At 33.3% G+C, this 15,093-nt stretch overlaps 1 pseudogene; it reads right to left on the minus strand.

Moving 5' to 3' along the window:
* Positions 1 to 12,959: 12,959 nt before the first annotated feature.
* Positions 12,960 to 14,236, minus strand: LOC129480236 (keratin, type I cytoskeletal 18-like; annotated as a pseudogene).
* Positions 14,237 to 15,093: the final 857 nt, after the last annotated feature.

A 15,093-nucleotide genomic window follows, 5' to 3' on the forward strand; every position in this document is an offset into this window, starting at 1 on the left:
GTGTATAACATAAATATACATTTTACTACTTTTAATTTTTCTATACATTTATAAGTAAGAATAAGATAGTTTTGATGTTTTATACACGTGAATAAAATAAATTAATTGCATGTATTGCTATAAATTATGGTGTATAACATAAATATGCATTTTACTGTTTTTAATTTTTCTATACATTTATAAGTAAGAATAAGATAGTTTTGATGTTTTATACACACGAATAAAATAAATTAATTGTATGTATTGCTATAAATTATGGTGTATAACATAAATATACATTTTACTGTTTTTAATTTTTCTATACATTTATAAGTAAGAATAAGATAGTTTTTAATGTTAAATCAATAATGCTTAAAGATCTCAGAATATTAATTTTTCTCATTGAGTTTTAAGGTTGCTTTGTATGGTTTTAGTTTGCACTGTTATGTTTATAGTCTGGTACTACTATCTTAAGGCAAGAATGCCATTTGAGAATAAGTTAGAAGCGTCATCATTAGTTCCTAATTACTTGCATTTTTTATTAACCAAATAAGGACATTAATCCAAATGTTCAATACATGAATCACAGTACAGTAACCAACTTAGAAAACATATCACTGATACAATATTATTATCTAATCTGCAGTACATTTTAAATGTAACTGTTTCAGAATAAATTACAGAGCTATACTTTTTTTTTTTTCAGTCCGGGATCCAGCCTGACATAATGCACTGCATTTGTGTATTGATAATTTCCTTTAATCTGGGATACTTTCTTGGCCTTTATCTTTTCTGAGCTAGGCAGTTATTTTATAAAATATTTCTCAACTTTGGTGTTTCTCACATTTCTTTATGCTTAGATTTAGGTTATACATGCTTTGGCAAACATAAAATTGGATTTCTTAAGTGCGTCATTGAAAGAATGATTTTGTTTATCCTATTATAGATAATGCTAACATTAGTCATGTGATTAAAGTTGTATTCTCAGTGTTTTACCATTGTAGTAAAATTATTTGCCCCTTTATAATTGATAACTAATATCAAGGAATCTATTTTAAAACTATGAAAATACGCTTTCTCATCTCACCTTTCACCCACTGGTTTTTGCGCTTACTGATTTTACAATTAGTATTCTACCTTAATACAGGGTTTTGAGTATTTATTTATTTTCTACAGATTGAACATCTCTTATCTGAAATGATTGAGATCAGAAGTGTTTTGGATTTTAGATTTTTTTTTATTTTGGAATATTTGAATATATGTGTGTGTGTGCATATATATATATATATATGATAGCTTGGGGACAGAATCCAAGTCTAAACAAAAAAGTTGTTTATGTTTTATATGCACTTTACATGCATAGCCTGAATGTAGCGTTTTATAATGTCTTAAATAATTTCGTGTATGAAACAAAGTTTGGATTGTGTTAAATTCTAAATTTAAGTTTATGAGACTTTTCTAATATGTGTGTGTGGTGTAAAAAGTTGGTCACTTTTTTCCATATGGAAATCAAGTTGTTCCAGCAAAATTAAAAATTATTTGATTTGTCTATGGAATTGCCTTGGCATCTTTGTCAAAATCAATTGCCCCTATATTTGCAGTTTTACTTCTGAAACTCTTCCACTAACAATCTTTAGTTATAATAAAAACATAGCACTCTCTTGACTATGTAGTTTTGCAAAATCTTGATGTAAAGTCAACTTGACATCAACTTTAAATGCTTCAACTTTAGTTTTTCAAGCTTTTTTCAGCAGTTCCCGAACTTTTGCCTTTTAAATATAAATATAAGAAGATCCTTACTTTCTATAAGAAAGATATTCTATGTTAAAAAGCAATTTTTATTTGGGAGACAATGAATAACTTAAATGCATTGAGGGTTCAATTCATACATATGTAATTATTCTCCATTTAAGTCTTCATTATTTTCTCTCAGCAATGTGTAGCTTTAACAATCTTGGAAATATTTTGTGAAATGTACTCCTATTTATCTTATGCTTTCTGATACTATTTTAAGATATTTTTAAACATCTTTAATTTTAAATTGTTTAAAGCTTGCATAAAAAATGAAATACATTTTTGTGTATTGACTTGACTTTTTACCTGGAACATTTCTAGATTCTCTAATTACTTTTTATATTTATCTTGTAGATTCTTTAGGATTTTCTATGTAAATAGTCATTTCATCTGTGAAAATAAAGTTTTACTGCCTCCCTTCTGATATAGATGCCTTTAATTTATTTTTCTTGCTTTAATGCAATGTATAATTTCTCTAGCACATTGTTGAAAAAAATTCTAGGTGCCTATGTGCCTGACTTCATCACTACATTAGGGGAAACATTTAATATTTCAGGATAATACTGTAGGTTTTTAACAGATACACTTTATCGAATTGAAGAAGTTGATTTTCTTTCTAACTTGCTCACGATATTCATCATGAATGGGTTTTAAATTATGACAAATTTATCTTTATTTATTGAGATAATTATATTATTTTTAAATTTTATTACTATAGTGAAATACATTAAGAAATTTGTGCATGTTAACATAAATTCATGTTCCTAGGGAAAATAGCTTTTAGATGCAACATATTATCCTGTTTAAATATTACTGAATTTGATTCATTTATAATTTGTTAAGCATTTGTATTTATGAAAGCCATTGATCTATAAATAATTTACAATACTTTTATTCAGTGTTTGTTTCAAGTTAATGCTGATTTCATGGAAATAGTGTGTATGTGTTCCTTCCTTTACTGGAGCAAAGTTCTCTCCTTTCCTTAAACTTCATTTATACATATATATCTATTTAGTAACCTACCAGGAAAACTATTTGGATTTGTAGATCTTTGTGGAAATTTTTCAAATAATAAATTTAGCTTTTTGTTTTAAGCAAATGTAGGGTTTTGAAGTTTTCCGTTTTGAGAAATGCACATTAAAACTCACAGAAATATAATCTTACACAAATCAGAATAGCTTTTATAAAGAAGTCAAAAACGAACAGATGTTAGCTGGATGTGGATAAAAGAGAACACTTAGACATGATTGGTGGGAATGTAAATTAGTTCAAACCTTGTTGAAAACCGAAAGGAAAAATCTCAAAAAATTAAAAATAGAACTACCATTCGACCCACTAACTGCCTACTGAGAATCTACCCAATGGAAAAGAAAGGATTCTACAAACAAGACACATGCACTTAGATGTTTATTGCAGCACTATTCACAATAGCAAAGTCATGGAACCAACCTAAGTGTTCACCAATGGTTTATTGGGTAAATAAACTGTGGTATATATATATACCATGGAATACTATGCAGCCACAGTGAAAAAAAAATCATGTTGTTAGTAGCAACATGAATGGAGCTGGAAGTTATCATCCTAAGTCAACTAACTCAGAAGTATATCAAATATACTTTTTGTCACTTGTAAGTGAGAGCTAAACAGTGGATACACATGGACATAAAGATGCAGATAATAGACACTGGTAACTCTCCAAAATTACTATTGGATACAATGTTTATATTTGGATGATAACTGGACAGGAAGCCCAATACCCACCATTACACAAGTAATATTCATGTAAATGTTTGCACATGTACCCCCTGAATCTAAAATTTTAAAAAATAAAAAATAAAATTTTCTGCTTTATCTTAAATTTACATTTTTTAAGTTGTAAAATCTGTTTGTCATAAAGTGGTCCATACATTCCTGTTTGTCTCACATCTTCTTTCTTTGCCTTTCTCAAAGTTGTTAGAAGTTTTTCAGTATTATTGATCTTTTCAAGGTACTACCTTTTTTCCTTGCTATTTTTGTCTCATTTCTCTATTATCTACTTCACTGATTTGTGCTCAAGCTTTGTTATGACATTTTTGCTACTTAAGCAGATTCAAATTTTTCATCTATTTCTAGTTTTTTATTTACCTTCTGAATTATACATTCTTCAAAGATAATCTTAGATTCACATGAAATTTGAAAAAAAAATGGTAAAAATTCTGTATAATCTTTATCCAGTTTCCCCTAATGGAACATGCTGGACAATAATACAATACCACATCTAGGATATTGACATGATAAAGGTAAGATACAGAATAGGTCTATCATCACAAGGAACCCTATATTGCCCATTTTTACCTACATTCAATTATCACTTCACTTTAGTATAAAATAACTAAAGTTATGATAGTGATAAGGTTAAGCAATTTTTATGTTTATGTTTTTGGATATTTGTAAATCCTTGAGAATTTTATTTAAAGACTTTTCCATGTTTTCATTGGAAATTTTTTTCTTTTCATTACCGAGTTATAGGAGATCTTTTTATATGTTTTATGGATATTTTCTCCCAATCTGTGACATTTCTATTCATTTTCTTGATGACATTTCTATTCATTTTCTTGATGATATATCTGCTATTTTTGAATAGCAGATATTTTAAATCAAGAAGTCAACTTTATCATATCTTTTTGGAAATTTATGTGTATTGTTTTCTTTTACTTATCTAAGAAAACTATAGAAAAAAAATTTTTATTTAAGTCACAAGGTATTATTTCATGTTTTCTTTTAAAGATATTTGGTTTTTGCTCACAAAATGATAAATATTTTGTAAACATATTATTATGAGTAAAAAAATGGACAAAAAGCATTCATACATTTAATGTGTAAGTGAATCAACAAACCATTAATTAGAAAATGTGCTATGTACCAGACAGTATACTTACTTATAAACAACTTTTAGATAAAAGCCAAATTAGAAATGCACTTTCTGGCAACAAAACTTTAAAAAACTGGCAATATTATTTTCAGTGAAAAGATAAATGTGAAGGAGTTAAAGTTAAAAAAATAGTTTGTTTTTTAGTCAGTAATATCCCTCCCTAATTACAGCTTTTATCAAATTGCTGTAGATGCTATTTCTGGGACCCTTCTAAGTTATCAATAGAGAGTACAAAGTACTGCTATATTGAATTTATTTTATCTAAATACTATTTACAACCAATTTAACGTGAAAAATACTAAGAAATTAGAATGTTTTCTTCAAATTTATTATCAACATATACATTTCTATGTATTCCTATACGATGCTGAAATAAAATTTTATGCATGTTAGAAACAATGGAAGTCAAACCATTTATTTATGAATGAATGTTTTTTGTATAGGGCATGTATTTATAAATTACATAAACTAAGTAAACCATGACTTTTTATACCTAACAGGTTATTGCTGAGTTGTACACAATTGTTCCCAGAATTTTTTTTCATTTCTGAGGACGTTGTAAGCCACAAGAAAAATTTGCCACACAAAATAGCTTTTCTCAAACATCTGCTGCCAAGAAAGTTTGTTTGGAGCTTGTGATGATGGATGAATTTTTGACAGGTAATTGCAATTCAGATCAGATGCAGACAGATTTAGTACCTAAAAGTTTCTAGTTTATTAAAATCACCATTTATTTATTTAGCACCTCTTCTTCCCCGCAAACTGTCTTGCATTTTAACACTTTGGGAATTAATAATTCAGCTATGATACCTATAATTTATACAGCGGTTTGAAATATATTAGATATTTCTTGGTTCCTCTAACAAAATCTTAAATAGGGAAGCATTTGCAAAATTAAATAGTGCTTATATATTATTATGAAAACAAAAAATGGCTTTTTTTACAAGTGTGTTCATCAGTGGTTTGTCATTAAACACTTCCAATTTTTATGCAATCTGTTATCTAATAATTGATTAATTTTTTGTGAATTCATAGGCATTAGACCTTTTTTTCTTTTTCTTTTTTTTTTTAGATGGAGTCTCACTTGTTGCGCAGGCTGGAGTGCAGTGGCACGATCTCAGCTCACTGCAACCTCTGCCTCCCAGGTTCAAGCGATTATCCTGCCTCAACCTCCCGAGTAGCTGGGACTACAGGCATGCGCCACCACGCCCAGCTAATTTTTGTATTTTTAGTAGAGACAGGGTTTCACCATGTTGGCCAGGATTGTCTTAATCTCTTGACCTCGTGATCCGCCCACCTCGGCCTCCCAAAGTGCTGGGATTACAAGCGTGAGACTCCGCACCTGGCGTAGGCCTCTTTTTCTTAGGTGGTTTTTTGGAAGATTGACTCTGAAATGGGTAATTGCATTTAGCAAAAATGTATTGGGGAATGCCTTGAGGAATAATCTTCGAAGGAAGACAAGGAAGTCAGATTGGGAGGAGGGAAGAGTTGAATTCAGTTACAACAAAAGTTTCAGCAGAGCTTTAATGGCTTTATGTGCAGGGTTAGATCTTTATACCATTCTTCTTACCCCCACGTAGATGAGACAACAAACATGGCCTCTCTTCAGAGGGAGGAGGACATGACCTTGTGTGAAGCAACTGTACAGAGTGACACTCAACTGAGACAGTCAGATACATACTTACTCTGCTGGTGCAGCTGATGAAAGTAGTCTCAGTCCTGAAGGAAAACTTGGTAGCAGTACATAGTGTATGTGTGTCTATAGCCAATCCTTGACTTACAATGGTTTGATTTACAGTTTTTTGCATTACCATGGTACCCATACAACCACTCTGTTTTTCCATTTACATTACAGTATTCAATACATTACATGAGATATTTAACACTTTATTATAAAAAAGGCTTTGTGTTAGGTAATTCTGCTCAACTGCAGACTAATGTAAATGTTCTGAACACATCAGTGGTAGTTTATGTTAAGCTATGATGTTTGGTAGGTTTGGTGTACTAAATGCATTTTCAAATTTTTAATGGTTTGTTGTTATTATTATTATTACTATTGAGATAGGGGCGTTCTCACAATGTTGCCTAGGGTAGTCTCAAACCCTAGGGCTCAAGGGATGCTCTCTTCTCAGCCTGTCAAGCAACTGGGACTACAGGTGCATGTGCCACTGTGCTAACCTTTTAAAATTGATTTATAAAAGTTAATATTATTTATATATGTCTCTTAAGTATAAAAATATATACCATTTGAAATGATAGCAAAATGAACAGATCTGTACCTATCATCGCCGAGACATTTGATGCCATCTCTGTGGTACACTCCAAGCACATGACCTTTATTTTTCTTCAGAGAAAATTTCCCGTATTTTACTTATTAGCCATCAAATTAGCTGGGCATGGTGGCAGGCACCTGTAGTCCCAGCTACTTGGGTGACTGAGGCAGGAGAATGGCATGAACCCGGGAGGTGGAGCTTGCAGTGACTGGAGCTTGTGCCACTGCACTCCAGCCTGGGTGACAGAGCAAGACTCTGACTCAAAAAAAAAAAAAAAAAAAAAGCAATTGCCTATGATACCAAGATTTTTTTTACAGACAGTAACAGACCTGGTCTTTGGTCATATGACTAAGTTATAATAAATGAGATGTCAGGAGAAATATTAGGTGATACTTTTAGATAGATTTCTTGAGCTTGCACTGCTGAAATGTAGACATGATGGCTAGAGCTTCAGTCGCCTTGGACTATGAAGCAAAGTATCATGAATTCCATGGAAAGTATATGCTACATTAAGTAAACCAATTAGTGTAAAAAAAGCCCAAGGGCCTAACACTTCAGATTGCCAACCTTATACTGTCTACATCTAACTATATTGAGACATTTTTTATGAGATATACAAATTTCTATCCAGTTTTCTCGTGTGTGTGTGTGTGTGTGTGTGTAAGGCTTATGACAGATTCTAATTCTTATTACTAGTTTCTATTGTTCAAGTCATTCCTATTTATAGTTGATTTTTATATTCTGATTATTCTCTATCATACTGCAAGTTCATATTCTTAAAAATAAAGTATCATCTATGTTAGAAACTAAGAACTCTCTAATTCTATTATAAATTGGGTTATCTGTATTTAGTGTTTTTGTTCTCACAATTTTGTTTCAGGAAGTTCATGCAGTACAATTCGTTCCACTGCAATATCTTCTAGTGGAAAACCTTTTGAGTTACTTTTTTTGCATGCACATTTAAATGCTGTTGTGTCACATCAATAACTACTTCCTCTTAAGGAGAGCTATTAAGAGAATAGCTTTCACTTAATTTTAATACTGGTGGCTCATTATCACATCGTGGTGGCCTTTTATTTGATCCTTTTCTCACTTTATTGCTTTATGATATTTTCCATGAATGTCTCATTTCTAATACATCTTTACATGTGACAGTTTTCTCAAATTTTATTCTACCTGCTGATGGAAGTTTATTAAAGATGCTGATTTTCTGAGCTCTATGAATTGTGCATTATTTTTTTCTTATATCATAAGCCTTACATTTTTTTCCTTATTCATCATCTCATATTGTTGATCTATGTAGACTGTTTTAATTGAAATTGTTTGAAGAATATTCTTGGCTTTAAGTTTCTGTGGAAACATGTGAGAGCATCTCATTCTCAGAAGAGCTCATCTGTGAGAGGACAGGTTGATGTCCAGTGCTCCCAATCTAAACACAATACCTGGAAGCCTTTCAACTTTCCTTTAATGAGTTGAAAATGTTTCCTCCCACTTTTTGGCATTATGACATTCTGAGTCAGTGAATTATCAAAAATTCCCAATATGCACATAAATGACAAATATGCTTTCTCTTCTACAGTGCTTCTTTTTTACAGCCCTTTTTAATGCATGAGACAGTGCTTCTTGATCTAAAAAGTAATAATTTTATTAAACTCCTTATGTACCTCTTCCTAATTGTATTCTCTAGTCCCAATACCACTTCAGAATTACAACCACGCTTAATGTATTGCTTATCACCTGCATGTCATTTTCTTTTATAAATATGTACATATTTACGGATTACATGGTTTTGTTTTTGCATATTTTTAACTTGTGTACATACATGTTTCATATTCTATAGCTGACTTTCTACCACACTTTTTTTTGCCTCACATAAACCTTTTGAGGTTAATCAAGGTTAATACATGTAATATAATTTTAATTATTTCAAATATTCTATATACAGTGTGCTCTTGCATAAATACATCACTGTTTAGTTCTCATACTCACAATGAATATTTATCATAATGGTAAAAATGATGGGTTCCACAGCCATGGTGACTGGGTTTATGGTTCAACTCCATTTTCATTTGAGGAACAGCTTTTGGCCGTATTCTGAGTGACTTTGTGCCTTAGTTTCCTTTTGGTAAATGTGGGACACTGTCTAAAACTACCACAAAGCGTTTTTGTGAAGACTTATTAACACACGCAATGCCCTGAGAAGAGCACTAAGAAATATATAAGTTGGACTATTTTTACTTCTGTTGACTATGCCTCTGAGGTCCCATCTAAAAAAAAATCATTATGCAGTCCAATTTGATGAAGCATTTCCTTTTTGTTTTCTTCTAGTAATTTCATAGTTGTGAGTCTTACATTTAAGTCTTTAATCCATTGGAGTTTATTTTTGTATACAGTGAATGATAGGGGTCTAGTCTTATTGTTCTACACATGGATATCCAGTTTCCCCCACACCACTTATTGAAAAGACTGTCCTTTCCCCAGAGTATGTTCTTGGTGTGTTTATCAAAAATTGGGGGGCTATAAATGCAAAGATTTATTTCTGTACTTCCTACTTGGTTCCTTTGATGTATATGCCTGCTTTGCTTTTTATTTCACCAGGACCATGCTATTTTAGTTACTATACCCAGTTTTATGCTATTTTGGTTACTATATTTTGGAGTCAGGGAGTATCATGATACCTCCAGCTTTGCTATTTTTGCTCAGGATTAGTTTGTTTATCTAGGGTCTTTTGCCTTTCCACATACATTTAAAGATTTTTTTCTTTGTGGGAATAACGTCATTGGTATTTTGATAGAGATTACATTGAATCTGTAGATTGCTTTGAGTAGTATGGACATTTTAACAACATTAACAACATTATTTCTTCCAATCCTTGAACATAAGATGTCTTTTCATTTATTTGTGCTCTCTTCAATTTCTTTCATCAATGCTTTACAGTCTTCATTGCACAGGTCTTTTCATCTCCTTAGTGAAATCTACTTCTAGGTCTTTTTTTTTTTCATAGCTATTGTGAATGAAATTGCTTTCTTGACTTATTTTACAGATAGTTTGCTATCAACATATAGAAATGCTATTGATTTTTGTATCTTGATTTTGTATCCTGAAACTTTACTAAGTTTATTAATTAGTTCTATCAAATTTCTGGTGGAGTCTTTAATGTTTTCTCTATATATAATCATGTAGTTGGCAAACAAGAACAATTTGATTCCCTCTTTTCCAATTTGGGTGTCCTTTTTTTTTTTTTCCTCACCTATTATTGCTCTGGTTAGAACTTCCAGTACTATGTTAAATACAAGTTGGCATCCTTGTCTTCTTTCAGATCTCAGAAGATAAGATTCCAACTTTTACCTGTTCGGTATGATGTTAGTCATACATGGCCTTTATTGTGTGAAAGTATGTTTCTTTTAGATTGAGTTCGTTTAAGGTTTTTACCATGAAGGGATTTAAAATTGTATTGAATGTTTTTTCAGCATCTACTGAAATGATCATATAATTTTTGTGAGTAATTTTGTTAATATATCACATTTATTGATTTGCATATGGTGAACAATTCTTGCATCTGTGGAATAAATCTCATGTGATCATGGTGTATGATCTTTTTAATGTGTTGTTGAATTTCGTTTGCTAGTGTTTTGTTAAGGATTTGTTCATGAGGAATATTGGCCTGAATGTTTCTTTTTTTCTGTACAGCAAAGAAAATAATAAAAAAGTGAAGAGAAAACCTACAAAATGAGAGAAAGTATATGCAAATTATGCATCTGAAAAAGTGTTAATATTTATACTACGTAAGAAACTCAAGCAAGTCAATATAAAAAACATAAATAATTCAAATTAAAAATGACTAAAAGACCTCAGTAGACATTTCCCAAAAGGAGACATACAAATGGCCAGCAGAAATGTTCAACATTTGAAACACATGTTCAACATATGAAAAAATGTTCAACATCCCTAATCATTATAGAAATGCAAATTAAAACCACAGTGAGGCATTACCTGCTCCAGGTTAGAAGGGATATTGTCAAAAATTTAAAAATAATAAATGCTGGCAAGGAAGCAGAGAAAAGGAAACTCTTACATACTGCTGGTGGGAATAAAAATTAGTACAGCCATTATGGAAAATAGTATGGAGGTTCCTCAAAAAATTAAAGATAGAATTCCCACATTATTCAGCAATTTCATTACTGGGTATACATCCAAAGCAAAGCAAATTGCAATTCCAAAGAGATGTCTGAATGCTCATGTTTATTGCAATGATATTTACAATAGCCAACATACAATGTCAACTTAAATGCCCATCTAACAATGAATGGATCAAAAAATGTGACATATGTTTATGTGTGTATGTGTGTTTGTAATATATATGTATATGTATATATGTGTGTATATATGTGTATATATGTGTGTATACGTGTGTATGTGTGTGTGTGTATGTATACACATAATGGAATACACACATACAAAATGGAATACTATTCAATCATAAGACGGAATAAAATCCTGTCATTTGCAGCAACATGGATGAACCTAGAGGACGTTATGCTAAGTGGGATAAGCCAAGCACAGAAAGACAAATACAGCATGATCTGACTCATATGTGGAATCTCAGAAAGTCAATTTCATAGAAGTAGTGAAATTGGAGTGGTTACCAGAAGCTGGGGAGTGTAGTGGGGAGTGGGGGATTGGAAGAGGTTGATCATTGGCTACAAAGCTACTGTTTGACAGGAAGAATAACATTTTTTGTTCTATTATAAAGTAGGGTAACTATAGCAAATAATGATTTATTATTGCATATTTCAAGAAGATGGCTAGAAAAGAATTTGAATGTTGTCACAACAAGGAAATGTTAAATGTTTAAAATAGATGTTCTAATTACCGATTTGATTTTTACACTATGTATACATGCATTAAAACATCACATTGTACCCCACAAATATGCATATGCATAATTTTTATGCATCAATTATAAATTTAAAATTCTATTAAAAACATATATACAGGGCCTAAATTTTTGCTATTATAAAATAATACTATGTATATTCTTATATATGTATCTTTGTGAAATTTCCTAGGGACTGACTATACATGTTATTTCTTAATGTAGACATAGACACTAATCATTTATCTCTTCCCCTGGCAATGAATATGATTCTTTTGCAGATTGTAAGTGTTATAAACAATGGGTAAAGAAAATATGCACAGGTCTTTTTCTCTTGTACATATGTGATAAGGTTGGTACAACTTATAGATTTGTTAATAGTGCATAGTTGTTGTCTACAGTGGGTATATGAGAATTCTCATTTCTGCATATCACTATCAAAGTGTAATTTGCTCACACTTTAACTTTTGCCAATCTAATGGTTATAATGATATGTTGAGTATATTTACATATTTGTTCACATAATTCCTAGGAAGAAAAACTTCTTATATATATATATTACATATAAAAGTATATATGTATATATATATAAAAGTATATATGTATATATAGAAAAGTATATATGTATATATAAAAGTATATATATATAAGTATATATATATAATATATATAAAAATATATATATTTTTTGCCTTCTCTTTTTCTCTTCTGCTAAGTATCTCAGCATATTAGGCCCTTTTTTTTTTTTTTTTTTTTTTTTTTGAGACAGAGTCTCGCTCTTTTGCCCAGGCCAGACTGCAGTGGCACTATCTTGGCTCACTGCAACCTCCGCCTCCCGGGTTCACGCCATTCTCCTGCCTCAGCCTCCCGAGTAGCTGGGACTACAGGCACCCACCACCGCTTTTAACCTTTTATTGATCTAATGAGTTTCTTTGTGTTATTTGCACAGGCTTTGGAAATACAATCAACCCTCTCCATCAGTGATAGTTATCTTCTACATTCATCTTCTACATTACCAGATTCAACCTACAGCAGATAGAAATTTTTTTTTCCTCTGAACTTTTTACTGGCATCCTGCTCCACAAAGGGTACCCTGCTCCACAAAGGGTACCCTGCTCCTGCTGGCTTAATGTCTCAGAACTTTGATGTCGTTGGTCTCAGACACCACTTTACCATTCACTATCTGGCAGGTGGTGGTCTTTTGGATTGTTTGCATGGAGTTGCTGCTGTCCAGGGCATCGCCAAGACTGAAGTCCTCACCATCTTCCAGTGGGCAGCGGTAGTTGGTGATCTCAGCCTCCAGCTTGACCTTCATGTTCGGCAGGGCCTCTTACTCCTGGGTCTGGCACTATCTCTCCGCCTGGGTCTGTGCCAGCTCTGACTCCAAGTGCAGCAGGATGCCGTTGAGCTGCTCCATCTGCAGGGTGTAGCGGGCTTCCAGCTCCCTCAGGCTGTTCTCCAAGCTGGCCTTCAGATTTCTCATGGAGTCCAGGTCAGTCTCCAAGGACTGGACTGTACATCTCAGCTCCATGAGCGTCATCTCAGCAGCTCCAACCTTGACAGACTGCGCGGTGACCACTGTGGTGCTCTCCTCAATCTACTGAGACCAGTACTTGTCCAGCTCCTCTCGGTTCTTCGGAGCCAGCTCATCATATTGGGCCCGGATGTCTGCCATGATCTTGGCGAGGTCCTGAGATTTGGGGGCATCTACCTCCACGGTCAACCCAGAGCTGGCAATCTGGGCTTGTGGACCTTTTACTTCCTCTTCGTGCTTCTTCTTCATGAAGAGCAGCTCCTCCTTGAGAGTCTCGATCTCTGTCTCCAGCTGCAGCTGAGTGACATTTGTGTCATCAGTGACCTTGCGGAGCCCATGTATGTTGCTCTCTACAGACTGGTGCGTGGCCAGCTCTGTCTCATACTTGACTCTGAAGTCATCAGCAGCAAGACGGGCATTGTCAATCTGCAAAACGATGCGGGGATTGTCCACAGTATTTGCGAAGATCTGAGCCCTCAGGTCTTCGATGGTCTTGAGGTAACGGCTCCAGTCTCTGACCTGCCGTCCCTTGTTCTCCAGGTTCTCCTGGATTTTGCTCTCCAGCTTCCGGTTCACGGTCTCCAGGCTCCTCACTCTGTCCAGGTAAGAGGCCAGGCAATCGTTCAGGCTTTGCATGGTCTCCTTCTCGTTCTCGACGCCTCCCACTCCTGCCAGACCCCCCGGCCATCCCCGCGGTCAGGACTGCTGCCCTGGAAGCTGGTGGAGCGGGACACGGAGATCTGGGAACCAGAGCCCCTAGGGCCTGCATAGATGCTGGCCACTCTGCTGATCGGCGCCTAGCTGGGTGCCTGGACAGAGCCCAGGGACCAGTAGTTGGTGGAGAAGGTGGAGCAGGTGGTGAAACTCATGCTGTTCCGGGAGGAGAGCGAGAGGACAGGACTCAGGCTTTCCCAACGACCAGAAAATATTTTTTTAATGGATAGTTGTGTCTGTACAGAACATGCACAGACTTCTTTTTTCTTATTATTATTCTCCAAAAAATACAACTATTTTCATAACATCTACATTATATTAAGTATCATAAGTGATCTAGAGTTGATATAAAATATACGGGAGAATGTGTGTAGGTTTCATGCAAATACGATGCCATTTTATATCAGGGACTTGAGCATCCATGAATTTTGGTATCTATGGGAGTCCTACAACCAATCCCTCATGGATACCCAGGGTCAGCAAATCCCTTATAGCTCTCCATCTGTAGCTACATTTTCATCTGTTCTATTTGTTTCTGATGTACAGATCACTATGTGTAATTTTAAATAATACTAAACTTAAATGTATTGTCTATGTAGGTTTGCTGTTGGTGTGTTGCTTAAAAATTTATTTGATATCCTCAAATCAAGAGTATAGTTTTTATATTTTTATTCAAATAATTTAAAGTTTTGTTTTCACATTTTGTAATGAAATAATTAGATTTGTGTGTGTCTGCATGTATTTGTGTGTGTATGTGTGTGTGTGTTGTAAAATATAGTTTATTTTCTTTTTTGGGTAAGAAATTATACCATGATTAACTATATAATTATCTTTCCACTTTATACATTTTGTGACTATGTTTTTTCAGACTTACAAGTTTATTCATATAATATCTTCTTGATTGTTTGCTTAATCATTCTTGTGGCACCACACAGTAATTCCTCTATTGGTTCTAATAAAATGGTATAAGTACTTTATATTGATATAGCTATGTTTTATTTTTCAAGTTGCT

Source organism: Symphalangus syndactylus, chromosome 4, assembly GCF_028878055.3.
Source record: "Symphalangus syndactylus isolate Jambi chromosome 4, NHGRI_mSymSyn1-v2.1_pri, whole genome shotgun sequence".
Classification (NCBI taxonomy): Eukaryota; Metazoa; Chordata; class Mammalia; order Primates; family Hylobatidae; genus Symphalangus; species Symphalangus syndactylus.